This window comes from Mus musculus, chromosome 15 (genome assembly GCF_000001635.26).
Source record: "Mus musculus strain C57BL/6J chromosome 15, GRCm38.p6 C57BL/6J".
NCBI classification, from domain to species: domain Eukaryota; kingdom Metazoa; phylum Chordata; class Mammalia; order Rodentia; family Muridae; genus Mus; species Mus musculus.
Window position 1 is genome coordinate 21,041,302 of NC_000081.6, and position 14,619 is coordinate 21,055,920.

The window sequence follows — 14,619 nt, forward strand, 5'->3', positions numbered from 1 at the left end:
TAAACTAATCCACTTATCTGCAAAGAATCATAATATGTAACCATCTAGGCCATGTTTTGTAAGTTCCCTCTCCAGGAGTATCACTCCTCTTATTGACAACTCCATGGGATTTTCTTTTCTTTTTTTGTTTTCCTATTTATTTACTCACTTTACATCCAGGTGTATGTCCTTTGGTGTCTAGGTTACTTCAATCAGGATGATATTGTCAGGATCCATACATTTGCCTGCAAAATTCCTGATGTCTTTGTTTTTAATAACTGAATAGTTTTCCATTGCAGAGATCTTGTTTGTTTCCATTTCTGGCTATTATGAATAAAGCTGCTATGGACATAGAAGATCAGGTGTCCCTGTGATATAATAGGACATCTGTTGGGTATGTGCACAGAAGTGGGTTAGCTGGGTCTTGAGGTAGTACTATTTTCAGTATTCTAGAAATCCACCAAATTGGTTTCCAAAGAGGCTGTGCAAGTTTGTACTCCAACCCGCAAGGGAGCATGGTTCCCGTGCTTCACAGCTGGGACAGCATCCTGCTCAGGGCACCTGGGGGTGCCCACTGGACTCAGTGGGCAGTGTGGGAAGGGTACATTACCTGTATGGTTCAGTATCAGCTGTCTGAGGAAGGTGGGCAGAGAGATAATAGAACCTTGCTCCATGGGAACTTAATATTCTCAGTTCATGGCTCTGTCTGACCATGATATTGCTCCTTGTTCTGATGACCTGAATATCCCTCTCCTACTGCAGGCATATGGCTTGCCATCATTACAAGGGGAGATAAAATTTTTACATGTGGAAGGGAAAATAAAATCAAACTACCAGTCTGATGTTAATGCTTAAATAAAAGTCAACAAAGCCTATCATGATGACTTTTTGGTGTCATTCAGATTATGTAATGTGAGATGGCATAATACATTAACATTTAATAGTTCATTGACATGCCTCTAAACTGAAGTCAATCAACATTGACAGTGCTCTTGAAGGCCCTTGTGTTTAGGTCTATCAAATCTTAGTCATATCCAAATGCCCATATTTGGATATACTTTATTTTCTTTCAGTATGGTCATATTTTTACATGTGTTTGTTTTAAATTATAAATATTGAAATTTAATTTGAATTTCCTATTTTAAATTTCATATAGATAAACGATGTATTAGTTTTGCTTGAAGATATTGCCCAAAATAAAGTAACACTCCAAGTGTTAGTTTCTATTTCATAATATCTTTCTTACAATTAGTATTTAAAATACATATTTTGTTTCTTGGCAAGAATACCTACATCTTCTTATCATGAACAAATGACATTTCCAATAAATACATTTCATTTAAATTATTAAATATTGCCAGAATAATTCATCTTACATTTTATATATAAATTCATCTTACATTTTTATACACACACACACACATATATATACATATATATATATATATATGGTAAATCTTTGGTGAAAATTCTGTTCCTAATGAAAAGCTAAAATAGTGCAAAAACTAGTTTATTTGTTTTTATTTTATAAAAGCAGGTATAAAATACATTCTAATTGTTAAATAGTCACCAAATGAGGACAGTATATCCTGGTTGTTAAAATATAACAAGATTCCATCTCAAATAACCCTGGTTCCAATGATTCTGATTTCTTGCCTAATTACAAGGTAAATGTTTGCAAATGATGTGTTTTTAGAATGTCTGCTCAAAGTAACCCCAATTTCTTCTGTTCCCTATTTCTTCTCTTTCAAATATGTCTTGTAAAAATTCTAACCTTCTGCTGATTGATGTTATACACAATGGATATTCTGCTTCTATTTTGTACATAGCATTTTGTCAACAACTGATCCCCATACCACTAGCATTTTCTGGCCTGTCCTCATATCTGATTTGATTTGTTGTCCTTGAAGTTTGTTGATGATTTTCTTGGGTAGCTAAGAAAACTTCAACCTAGAAGTTCATATTCCGAGAAAAGTTATTGTGGAATGATCATTCTCAGTTTGCAGACTGAGGGTCAATTACAGCAGCATGACCTTGACAAATGTCTATAAGTCAAAGAATGTCTTGCCATAAACGATTTGGGGTGACAGGTCTATAACACACAGATTGGATTCCCAGCAAGGCTCTGCTGACGCACGTCTTGCCTCACATGAGCAATATCAGAAAAATTACTGCAAGAGAAAAAAAATCTTCCTGGTATTGAGAATGCTCTACCTCATAATGAAATAAAACAACTAAGATTTGAACTCATTGTCTATTTCTAGAAATTTTAATAAAAATCATCTATTGTGTACCACAATAGTTATCCATTAGAACTTACTATATGATAAATTACTATTTTCTGATTGTTTGGTTCCTTTTTATTACTTGACAGTTTCATACTGTTTTATTTACCTAACATTAATAGATACCATAGTCCTAGACTTTGGAAATTGGGCAAAAATAATGCTGGAGTTTGTTTTTAACAATAAATTGAATCCAAATATGCTTACACTGACTCCAGTAACAGAACATTCTGAATATAGAAAAAAACAGAGAGTTGACTTTTCTGCTCTCTGTAGTATGGGTCTCATTCTATTCATTCCTGCTTGTTTGCTCTGGTAAGACCTTTTTCTTCTGAAATTCATACCTTGCCCTCTTTAACCCTGCTTCCATTTAAATTTTAGTACCAATGACCTCCTTTCAGGAGCTACATTACAACTCAAGTAAATAACAGCATTTAAAGGAGCAAGATTTTTGAAGTGCATCTATAAACAATATATAGAATGCTCAATGCTATCTAAAATATAATTGTCACGTGACAAGAAAGTGAGTCATAGGTATTGTGCTGACACCATTGTATGTGGTAGGAACAGTGAATGCCAGCTCTACACTTTAAAGACACAGGATGTTTCAGCTGAATTCCCAAACCCTCCAATGAGACCCTGAACTAGAACTAAGGACACGTTTTTCCCATTTAGATATTCATGGAGACTTGGTTTTTCTTTATGGAGACAGAGCCATTGAGAGTGGAATCTTTGGCTATGGCTTTAATTAGGTTGATAAAACAGGATTCAGTATCAGGCTGTTCATAGGTTCAAAACTGCTGGCCCATACTGAGAATGTTCAAAATATAACTGACATGATTATTCAGAAGCCTTTCTTTTATTATGGCCTCTGGCAAATATTCTCACATTTTATTTCCTGGAATCTAAGTCAAACTTATTATTTTCTTTTATTTTAAATACTTCAATATTCCTTTTACTCTATTAAAAATAGTGTTGCTGCAACTACATCAGAAATAATTTCATAGATGCAAATACTTAGCAAAGATCACAATTAAAACTATGGATGGAAAATACTTATGAAACATATTGAAGCAATAGATTATTTAAATATTTCATCATTTTTGGCTTTACACATAGTAAAATATGAATGAGATCAAAATTTCAAACTTCCTAGAAATTTATGCATGCGTATATCATTTATTTAAACAAATAAATGCGATGTAGCTGGTGACAAAGAATAATAGGTACATTCTGAAGATACAGTGCAGTGTGACCATAATGTATAAAATAAGTTTATGAATTTTTTGACTCATCATGACAACTTACATCATTAACCCCAAAAGAATAATATAAATAAAATAATACACTTGTATGTGATGTGGTCAAAGCAATGTAGCTTTTTGAAGGTCAATAAATAACTACTATTTCTTACAGTTGAAAATAAGATTCTTAAGAAGGAAAATGAAATCTTTTACTAATTAGATAGAGGTGCTGTAATGAAGAACACTGTATACGCTACCTGCCAGAGTTGGGTTCCTAGGTTTACAGTGCCATTACTAAACAGCAGTATACCAGTTACGTATGTTAAAGTTAACATTTCCAATAACCCAGAGTTTCCTATTATACGGAAAGTAAATTCAACGATAATACTTAACTTGAAAATAGATACAGATATCAAATAAAAGACACGTTAAGTGGGAAGCACTCTAGGTTTTAGAAAATGTTTTGATTGCTCTTTATTCTGTGGTAACTGCTGTAGGAACAATGTGATTTGGAAATAAGAGCATAATACGATCAAAATAAAAGCAATACTCTTGTTGCTCTGATAAATCGCAGATCCATAGACTTCTCAAGTGAATTTGCAATTATCAAAAGCCAAGGTAATATTAAGGTTGCCAATGTCATTAGATATTTCACATATGAAATAATGTGATTTTTAATGTTTGATGAGATGAGTTTATTGGCTTTTTGGTTTTTCTTCATGTTGCATGTTTTCCTTTCTTTTATATAAACATATTTTCCCTTTTATTTCATAAACAGTGAGGAAAATTGAAGTGGAAATTTTGTTTTGGGGATCTTTTGGAGATTTAGTTGTGTCATATTTTTTATTTTTTGATGTTTTCACAGAAGCAGACAGGTGGGATAATTTTTATGGAGAACAGAGACATGCTGATGTTTGGAAACTACCTTGAAAGGTTGTTCTGCTATGGCTGATAGTTGAGAGATCCCTTGATATTTGGAAATATAACCCAATAGATAGAGGATGATGCTGTGTGGTACCGGATCCCGTTGTCACTTCTGGGATTTTGTTGGGCTTTGCTGATGTGATGCTGGTCTTCCCTGACAACGTTGCATGGTATTGGTTTGCCTTGTCATTATTATTATTATTATTATTATTATTATTATTATTGTTATTATTATTATTATTTGGTGATAATAATTAGTCATTATTTGGTAGAGAGAAATGCACAAAAGAACTTTTGATGATGTTGTGGCAGTTTTTTGCTGCTTTTGCCAACCCGTGTTGATTGGCAGAGACTTGTGCATCTTCTGAATGGAAGTGCCAGCTGCTGATGGTGTTTCCAAGAGGATCGAGGTGGTGCTGCTGATTCCTGTGAACTGACCTGCTGATATCCTGGCAATGCAAATTGAATTCGCCTCAAAGAACTATTTCTAAACAGGTCCACATCGTCCTTTACCCCATTAACCTTTCCTTCCCACTACCTCTGATGGGTGGTGGGCCAGAGTGACAGGCAAAGCATTTAAGCACTCTTATTAAAGTAGGTTTTTTTAAATTTAAGCCTATGGAAGACAATAAAAAACTGGTCCTACAGATTCCATGAACCAAGACATCTCTTCAGATGCCATGTTCATACTTTATCTTCTCACATTATAATTGTTTCCACCTTGATACAGATACACTTCTACTTAATCTTGCCTCTGTTTAAATGTTATCAAAAGACACAGACCAGCAATTCTGGTTAAATTAGTCTAATACAGCTCGTGCTGTATCTTATAGGGACAAACGTGATCTTAGATGTCAGCTCCCATGTGGTTAGCCCTGGACACAGGTACAGTTTGAGCAATTCCTAATGCACTCAGTAGGGTGAGCCCAGACAGATTTGACGGGCAGGAGGCAGTAGTGAAGCGGAGACACTCACCACTCATGTGTGAAGTTCTCAAAGAAAAATTCAAAAGAAACACATTTAAAACACTTCTGTAATTTTTAACATTTAAAAATTGCTTTTAGAAAGTTACACTTGCAACAGTTTATTTTTCTAAACAGAGCCTTTCATAGTTACATGGTCCATGAAAAGTCTGAAAAGATTGGGCTTGAATTTTGAGGGTAAGCCACCTGCCATGACATTTTATGGTCACATATGGTCTTTATAGCTTAAAATAACGCTATAATTCATTTTCTTTTTTTTTCTCTCTTCTGGAGTTATTCTTTTAACACCTGTGGGGGATATGGAGATTTAATAACAACAAAGAAACTTTTAAAAAGTGTCAGCTAAATGGTTATTACTGTTTCAGAAAAATGTATTTCTTCATAGTTTAATTTATATTTGTATCACTGAAAAATAGCTACAGTGTGCTTGAAAATGGTTGAGCACAAATTTGCTTCATGCTCTTACCGTTAATTACAAAATAAGAGCAATTTTAATTTTCACTGTTGAGTTATAAAATTCTGACAATTAATATTTGCGAGGCAAAGGAGGAAATGACATCAACTGTGTGGCCATGTCTGATATGGCTGTAATTTTGTCATAGAAGACTTACAGAAGAGCAAACTTGAAAGAGAGTACAACTTTCAAAGACCAAACGGACAAAATGTCGAATAACAGAAAAAATTAATTGGAAACAAACCACAAAACAATATGCAAATGAGTTTAAAATATTGATTTTTTTCAGTTTTATATATGAATCCCCTATTTATAGCTTCCTCCTCTTCCAACTCTTCTTGCCTCTCCAAATATGTTCAAATTTATATTCTCTTTATCTTTAATTATTATAGAATTGTATTAATGTTCACAAACATATATATTGTATAAACATATAAACTCAACTTACTGAATCCATTTCACATTGGACATTTTTGAGTTTTTATTTTATTTTATTTTTATTGAAAATAAATTATTCTCTCCAATAGTACATACTAATCACAGTATTAACTTTCTGTATTCTTCCCTCCTTCCCCTTACTTCTTCTCTTCCCTACATCCTCTCCTCCTGTCTTGCTCTTCAGAGAGGAGTAGGCCTCCAAAAGACAACAGACAAACAAATCAAAATAAGACAAGGAAAAATTCTTCATATTAAGGCTGCATAAAGCAACACCGTAGGAAGAAGAGTTCCAAGGGAGGCAAAAGAGTCATAGATGAACTCACTCCTACTGTTAGGAGTCCCATCAAAACAACAATGTAACAGTGGTATCATATATGCAAAGACCTGGTGCAAAACCATGTAGGCCTGATGATGCTTGTACCTTGAGTCTCTTGAGCCCATGGGAGTCCTGTTTAGTTGATTCAGTGTGCCCCATGTTCTCCTTTGTGTCTTATATCCCTTTTGACTCTTACAATGATTCCTCTACCTCTTCTCATGGTTCTCTGAGTTCCAGGGGTTAGAACTGATGGACACCTCCAGTGTAGACTCTGTTTAATGTCTTTCTATGGGTCTCTGAACATGCTCCAATCTGCTGCAGAGAAGGCTGTTCTGATGACAACCAGACAAGGCACTGATCTATGAGTATAGCAGAATTACATTAAGGGTTATTTCATTAATTACTCTTTTGGGCATTAGTGCATGTTTTATTTGCTGATTTTTTCCCAACATAATACTTTTATTGATTATTTGGAAATTTTATGTCATGCAACCCATCCCACTCATTTTCCCATCTTTCTAGGCCTGAACCCCTCCTTTTGACTTCCCCCAAATAGAATAAGGAGGAGAAGGGAGAGGGGGAGAAGGAGGAGGAACAGAGAAGTAGAAGAAATAGAAGAAGGAGGAGGAGTAAAAGAAGGAGAAGGAAAAGGAGAAGAAGAAACTAGTCCAATTTGTAGTGCACACATATACACTAGAGCATGATCAAACTTCCAGTAACCAGACCATGAGTCCTGACCCCTACCCCCACCAGAAACCAACATTTTGTAGAGCTACATTTAAGGATACTTTTCACAAATTTTAAGAAGTTTCTTCAATTGTTTTCTGTCTAGGCTGTTACTTTTTTTGAGGTATATCCTAATTCTTTTGATAAACAATTAAGATTCTTTGTTTAAATGTTTTCTTAGTCTTTGTTTCCAATATTTGGCAATTTCTAGCCAAAGTGATATTTAAATAATCCTTGTTTTAATTAACAATTATTGCTCCTTGAATTATTTCTAGTTGTATTCTATGTTAATTGTCATTGTTCTATGAGTAGGTAGGCCTGAATAATTACCAGGTAAAATAAATACTGTATTCATCACATGGAAATTTATGCTTTATTTTAATCTAGAAAGTTTTATTTCCTACTCTATCTCCTGTTAGCAAGCTATACTAATAATTTTGATTTTATGGTGATCTACAAGTACTACTTGAAACAACAAATAACAAGATCAAGGATGATTTTATATATGTTTTCTCTAAACAAATATATGAATTAAAGGTTAAGAAAAAATAAATGTGTGTCTTCTAGAACCCATCTTAGCCTGAGTAGTTTGTGTCCACCTCAGTATGAAGCCTGAAGCAATTAATTAAAGTTGTAATAAATAATATATGAAGCCACAATATAAAAAAAAATCAGTTACAAGCATATATATATACATATATGCATATGTATATATGATTATAAAACTTGAGAAGCTAGATGACAAAAGGAAAGTCATCCTTTAGGAAGCATTGAAATAAGATGTACACGCTGTGCCGCCACCTTACCTCCAAGGTTTACCACCTTCTGAAGTCGACCTGTGGCAAATGTGGTTACCCTGCCAAGCACAAGTGAAAGTATAACTGGAGTGCCAAGGTTAAGTGAGGAAACACTGGGACTGGTTGGAAGAGGCACTTAAAGATTGTCTATTGTAGATTCAGATATGGATTCCATGAAGGGACAACACCTAAACCCAAGAGGGCAGCTGTTGCAACATCCAGTTCATCTTGAGGATTTCAATCAGTCATAAAATAAATGTTCTGGTATATATATGTTTTACAATATTCTGTTTTGCAGTAAAGTTGATAAACAAATTCTAGAATTTAGCAAATGGCAAATGTTTTCTGTAAAAAATCATGAATTTAAAATAAATGAAAATGTAGTACAAGCTATTGTATTCTATTTAACAGAATAAAAACAAAAAGATAAAAAGAAAACTGTCAGGCCTAATTGCAAAGTATAGTCCATTTTTCTTCCTTACAATACCATAAAAGGTACTTGGTGGCATTATTTTGAACTTAAATAGACACAAAGGCTAACTTTTACAAGACGTTTTTCTGACTACATTTTTTAAATGAAGTTACTTACCCTGTCTTTTCTATATTTTGAAGAAGAGTACTGCTCACCTTTAGGGTCTTTCATTACTAATATCTGTACATTTTTAATTATTAATTTGGTAGATTTTTGATCTAAGAATCCTCAATTTGGTTAACTTCAAAGTTTACCTCAGTACAGCATGAATTAATTAAAATTGAACAGTTTGTTCTCAAAGGCAAATATCTTTAAAAATACATGAGTGCTAGTGGGGAAAAAGAGAAAATTCCTTTGAATGTCTTAAATTTCCTAAACATCAAGGCATATTTTGAAAAAAAAAAGCCTAAATATATATGTGTCCAGTGTATATTTATAAAATAGCCCTGATAGTTCCATTATACTACTTCAGACTTAAGCACATGATATAGTTCCATTAGATTTTGCAAGATAAAGCAACATTAGAAATGCAGATGTCTTGTTTTTCATCAAAATTTCCATCATTCCATGTTACCAATGAAAACTGTGAAGCTGAGGTGAAAGCCTGCTGTCACAGAGAGGCAGCAAAAGCTCCCAGCTGACCTTTCTCCTTAGCTGAAATCCCAACGGGGACAGGAAGTCCTCCTCCTCCATGCAATCTCAAAAACCGCTCACATTGAAATTCCTTCCCTTCTACTTCCTCTTTGAGTCTCTATCCTCCAGACTTTCTCTTCCTCTCTGTTTTTTTCCTCCTATGTACACTCCTTGTCAACTGCTTGCTTGCTTTACCTCTTGAATATGCAGTTGACTTTGTTTAATCCTTTTTACAATGAACATAAAGGTTTTGGATAAGAGTTTTGCGCTATGGCTGAGCCAAATCACCACCAAACACAGCTTTGTCCAGTGAATAACATAATCTCTGGAGTCCCGGTGTGATCAAATACTCTGCAACACAGGTGTGTTGTATGCAGTTTGTCTATCACTAGAATTATGACTAATGCAATTTTAACCTTTTTCAAAAGGTTGAGTCTGCAGAAATGTTTTGTTTCCATCAGAATTACTTTAATATAAGCCCAGACATTATAGAAAATGGGTCTATAAACACTATGTGGTACAGCATAATGATTTGAGATTTTTTTCATTTTTAATTTTCAGCATGTCTCATTTTATTTTAGGCATTCATTATAAACATTAAAAATCCATTCATTCTGCTGGCCCTCATCACATGATTTTTAAATTAAATTTTACTTTTTTTATTCACTTTGCAATCCCGCCACTGCCCCCCTTTCTCCCTCTCACAAACCTTCACCCATCTTCCCCTTCTTTCCCTTCTCCTCTAAGAGGATATCACACAATTTTTATGTGATAAAATTTCGTCAAAGTTTAGTTCCAAAGTTACTTTGCATTTTTGTGACCTAGGTTTGTATGTAGACATGGACTAGTTCAATCGTATGATTGCAGGGTAATGAAAATACGAATGTTGGGGTTCAAAATTCATCTCTCAAAGCACACAAACACTGATCTCAGTCAAACAAGGATCGTTTATTGAGCATTTGTCCCAAGACTGATCAATCTGAGCCACAGGTCAGACTCAGAAGCTGACAGAGGCCACGAACCAGAATCCTACAGAGCTTTTGAGCCTGGAACCCACAACCATCTGTGCTAAGTTACTTCACCAATCAGGATTTAGGCATAGAGTACTGACTTAGGGACATGTCTTTGTTGTACATGTTTCCTGTCCTCACTGGTTGGAGTATTCAACTGTGGCAGAATACTTGCTTTGCCTAACATTCATTTCTTTCCTTGCCAACCAGAATTTTAGTTCCCATGTACATGACTTTTCTGCCAAAAAGAATGGCAATTCCAAGGGAGGTTCTGGAAACTCAAAAATTATATTCAACCCTTACTCAACATGGAAGTCTATTCCGGATGGCTTCTTATATTGGTGCAGGAATCTCTCTTATATTGAAGTCCATCGAGAGACAGCTAATTGTGGCTAAGTACACAAAGCAGTTCTAATTGAATTATGTTGTGATTAGTTTCCAAGAACACCAAAGTGTAGATCATAACAGAATACACAATCAGCTCGGGCATGAGAAAGTTTCTAGTAACAGTAGTAAAAGCATATGAAAGTTTCCTCATGGCAGTAATAACAGCATAAAATAGCTGGCTAAGCAGGCAACAATTTCCCAGGCCTTAACAGTTAAAAAGAAAGGAGATATATAACTACTAAGGGATGAACAAAGTATAATGGAGCAAAGTAGGGTTTGTTTGTTTGTGTGTGTGTGTGTGTGTGTGTGTGTGTGTGTGTGTGTGTGTGTGTGTATGTGTGTGCAGTTTCATGCAGACAGACTCAGACTGGGAAACAAACTAAAGATTGTGAAAATTGAAGATATAACAAACCAAACCAATGTCTTGCGAGGCTTTAAAGTGTAAGGCGGGGAAAAAACCTGAATGAGGACATTCTGTAAATGATATAGACAATAATAACATGGCTCACACTTCTGTAAATACCAAGAACTTGTTTAAACACCATAGGCAATGATAGTATGGCTCACCCATCTTTCTACAGTATAGTCTCATTTCAAGTGTATTCTGAGCTAGGCATCTTTATGTGATGAATTATTCTCTTTTTAATAAATTTAGAGGTGACATTGACAATGGATTACTGATTTTTGGATCAATATAGCCGGTCATAGGTAGCAGAAAATTATTTTAGTGGGAAGCAAAATTGTCACAGTTTAAATTTATTTTACTTTAACTTAAAAGCATCCTTTATTGAGAAAAATATATCAAAATAAATAGAAAAAACTTTAGCATGTAAAACAGTGCCTATACCAATAATATAAGTAAAATTCATTTTGTATTAAAAATAATTTTCCATACAATATATTCTTATTATTGTTTTCCCTTTTCCTTCATCCTCCTACTCCTTACTTACCTACTCATCATTCTTTTATTAGAATACATAGACATGTCAAATAATAATAGTAATGTTATATAAAATAAACACAAACAAACCAGAATAGGACAAAATAAATAAACAGAAAATAAAATTCAAAGGAGAATATACAGAAACAGAGGAACACATGCTCACCCACACAGAAATGTCATGAAAACAGAACTGGAAACCATAATGCATATGCAAAGAACCTGCCTCAACCCTTATAACATCTCCTACTGTTAGAGTTTATAATAAATTAACTGTGTTAGGAATGTTGTTTCAGTGTGTATTTATTGTAAATATTATTATAAGATTATGGCACTAAAGCTAAACTACTATACTGTCAAGCTTTCTGTTTGTAGCACATTTTTTTCTATTTTTCATTTGCTTTCCATATATATATATATATATATATATATATATATATATATATATATATGCATAACTGGACATTTTGTACGAATTTCCCATATTCGTACAATTTGGAAAATATACAGATAGATAGATAGATAGATAGATAGATAGATAGATGGATAGATAGATAGATAGAAATATATACTTGCACTTAAATGAGTCTAGTGATATTGTCGAAATGTTTGATGTGTGTTATGCATAATACCAGAAACCACAGCACAGTAACTCATTAATGCATAATGTTCTATGTTGGTTAAGGTACTTGGAATCCTAAAAAGTTAAAAAAAAATCGTTGTACATAAATAAATATGTAGCATTCCTCCAATTAATTTTTGGCTATCTTAAAGTAAGATATTGTCAAGGTAATAAAAATATGCCTCAATTTTCTCAGATGTAATGCAAGTTGAAATAGTTATGATTGGTTGAAGACTGAATGACAGAATGAAATTTTGTTTCCATACCACTACTTGGTAGGTAGTAAAGTCTAAAAAAGATTAAAATCATTTTGACTAATCACATGCCCAAACAAGTCAGTAGTCCATCGTTTCCTTTTCCTTAAAAATAATGACAATTTTTACTTTCAAATTTTTCAAGGTCAAGAAAAATAAATTTCAAGGTCCCAAGTTAAAAGACAAAAATACTTTTCATATTCTGAATGTATTCATTATTGATTAACTAATTTTCTTTGCAATAATTTTAGTTTTCAATATAGGCACACACACACACGCGCACACGCATGCACATTCACACAGACATTCATGTACCACACACACAAATACACATACACACAGCCTCCTTATATATGTATAGGGTAAGCATACACATATCACTAACTAATTTATAGCAAAACAGATAACAAAAATATGGGACAAATTAAAATGCAGAAGTATTTTCTGGTAATAAGATACTCTTTAATTTGAATTTTGTGCTAGATGCTATTTTAATCATATATAATTTTTACTTCTGAAATGATAGATCATTGACTAAATATAATGTCATAGACTATTTTTTTTAAATTTGTACAGACTTAAATTTAGGAAGTAGACTCAACCTAGATACTAGGTCATGATATCTAATGGCATTGCAATCATGACAACTCTGTCACAGTAATTTACTTTTAAAAGTACAACTGGAAAACTAAAAATGGCATTGAGAGGAAATATACAATTTGTGCTGTCCTATGACATATGCATATTAAATACACATGTTTTAAAAAACAAACACCAATGTCAATAAATATGTGCAGATATTAACATCTGTTAAATCGCGCTATTTATGAAGAGATTTCAGTTTTAATGAGTCTCCTGATAAAAATTAGAAAGTCATTCATAACCTGAAAATGATACAGAAGTTAGAGATCAGAGAGCTTTTCTTCAGAGCTGACATTGCAACATCATGAGATTCCTCAAGGCCCAGCCACTGAACCCAAGTGTCTTCAGGAAGCAGTAAACACTGCCATTTGTCTCAGGACACTATCTGAATGCACTTTCAAACAATGTGTCCAAAAATCCAGAGCTTGTAAAACTCAGTTCCTGTGGAGCTGCCTGCATTTTTATGTATCACCTGCTTTTATTCCAAAGAGTTGAAATTCCTGAGAAGGCCTATTACTGAATATTTTTCTACTTCTGCAGAGCGATGGTCTAACTGGAATTGTAACTTTTTGACTGAAACTTTGTTTCATACCAAAAATAAATACAATAAAATAAAAAATGTAGCAAAAGTATGCTTCACTAAAGAATCTGAGAGAATAGAATTAGAAATGAGAAACCATGATGAAAAGTGTATCTCTCTCTCTCTCTCTCTCTCTCTCTCTCTCTCTCTCTCTCTCTCTGTGTGTGTGTGTGTGTGTGTGTGTGTGTGTGTGTGTAAAAAGGAAGGGGACAATTGATATCTGAGGGAAGAAAGATTTTTTTAAAAAAGGAAGGAGGGTTAAGAAAATGTAATAGAACTGGTAAACTGTAAAATACTTGACATACGAGTATATGGGAAATTTCAGATTCCCAACACACACACACACTCACACACACACACACAGAGAGAGAGAGAGAGAGAGAGAGAGAGAGAGAAAGAGAGAGAGACACAGTCACACAGATGCTAGGTAGTTATGGTGGGTTGCTAGGTAGTTATGGTGGGTTGCTAGGTAGTTACGGGGGGTTGCTAGGTAGTTATGGGGGTTTTCTGAAATCCAAGAGCTTGAAAAAGAGAGGAAAAAGTACTCTGAATCAAGGTGGATAGTTAAGACTAGTTCAATTATAGTCAATTAGGTCTGGCTTCAAATAAGAGACACTCCCTCGAAATATAACACTAAGAGTGATTGAGAAAGACCCTAAAAGACAGCCTTTGACATCCACATGTATGTTCATATGCATGCATAGGTACATACACATGGAAACACTCATGCTCACCCCTACACACATACTACTCACAAACACACATAAAAACTTGTGAAAGGTTGGGAGGAGAGATAGTGTGAAAAAGAAAATCTGAATACATAAATCAGGAGGCAAAATGGAAGCCATTTTTAGCACAAATACTCCATTTTTAGCTCAAATGTTTATAAAGTGCTTCTTGGTTTACTCTGGATATTGAACTTATGTATTGAAA

The 14,619-nt window shown here is 34.0% G+C and overlaps 1 protein-coding gene and 1 pseudogene across 8 annotated transcripts in view; both read left to right on the forward strand.

Annotated features, from left to right (window-relative positions):
- Positions 1-14,619, forward strand: part of Cdh12 (cadherin 12) — a 1,149,544-nt gene that overhangs the window by 592,424 nt on the left and 542,501 nt on the right. The window lies entirely within an intron of this gene.
- Gm19371 lies at positions 7,601-8,974 on the forward strand (annotated as a pseudogene).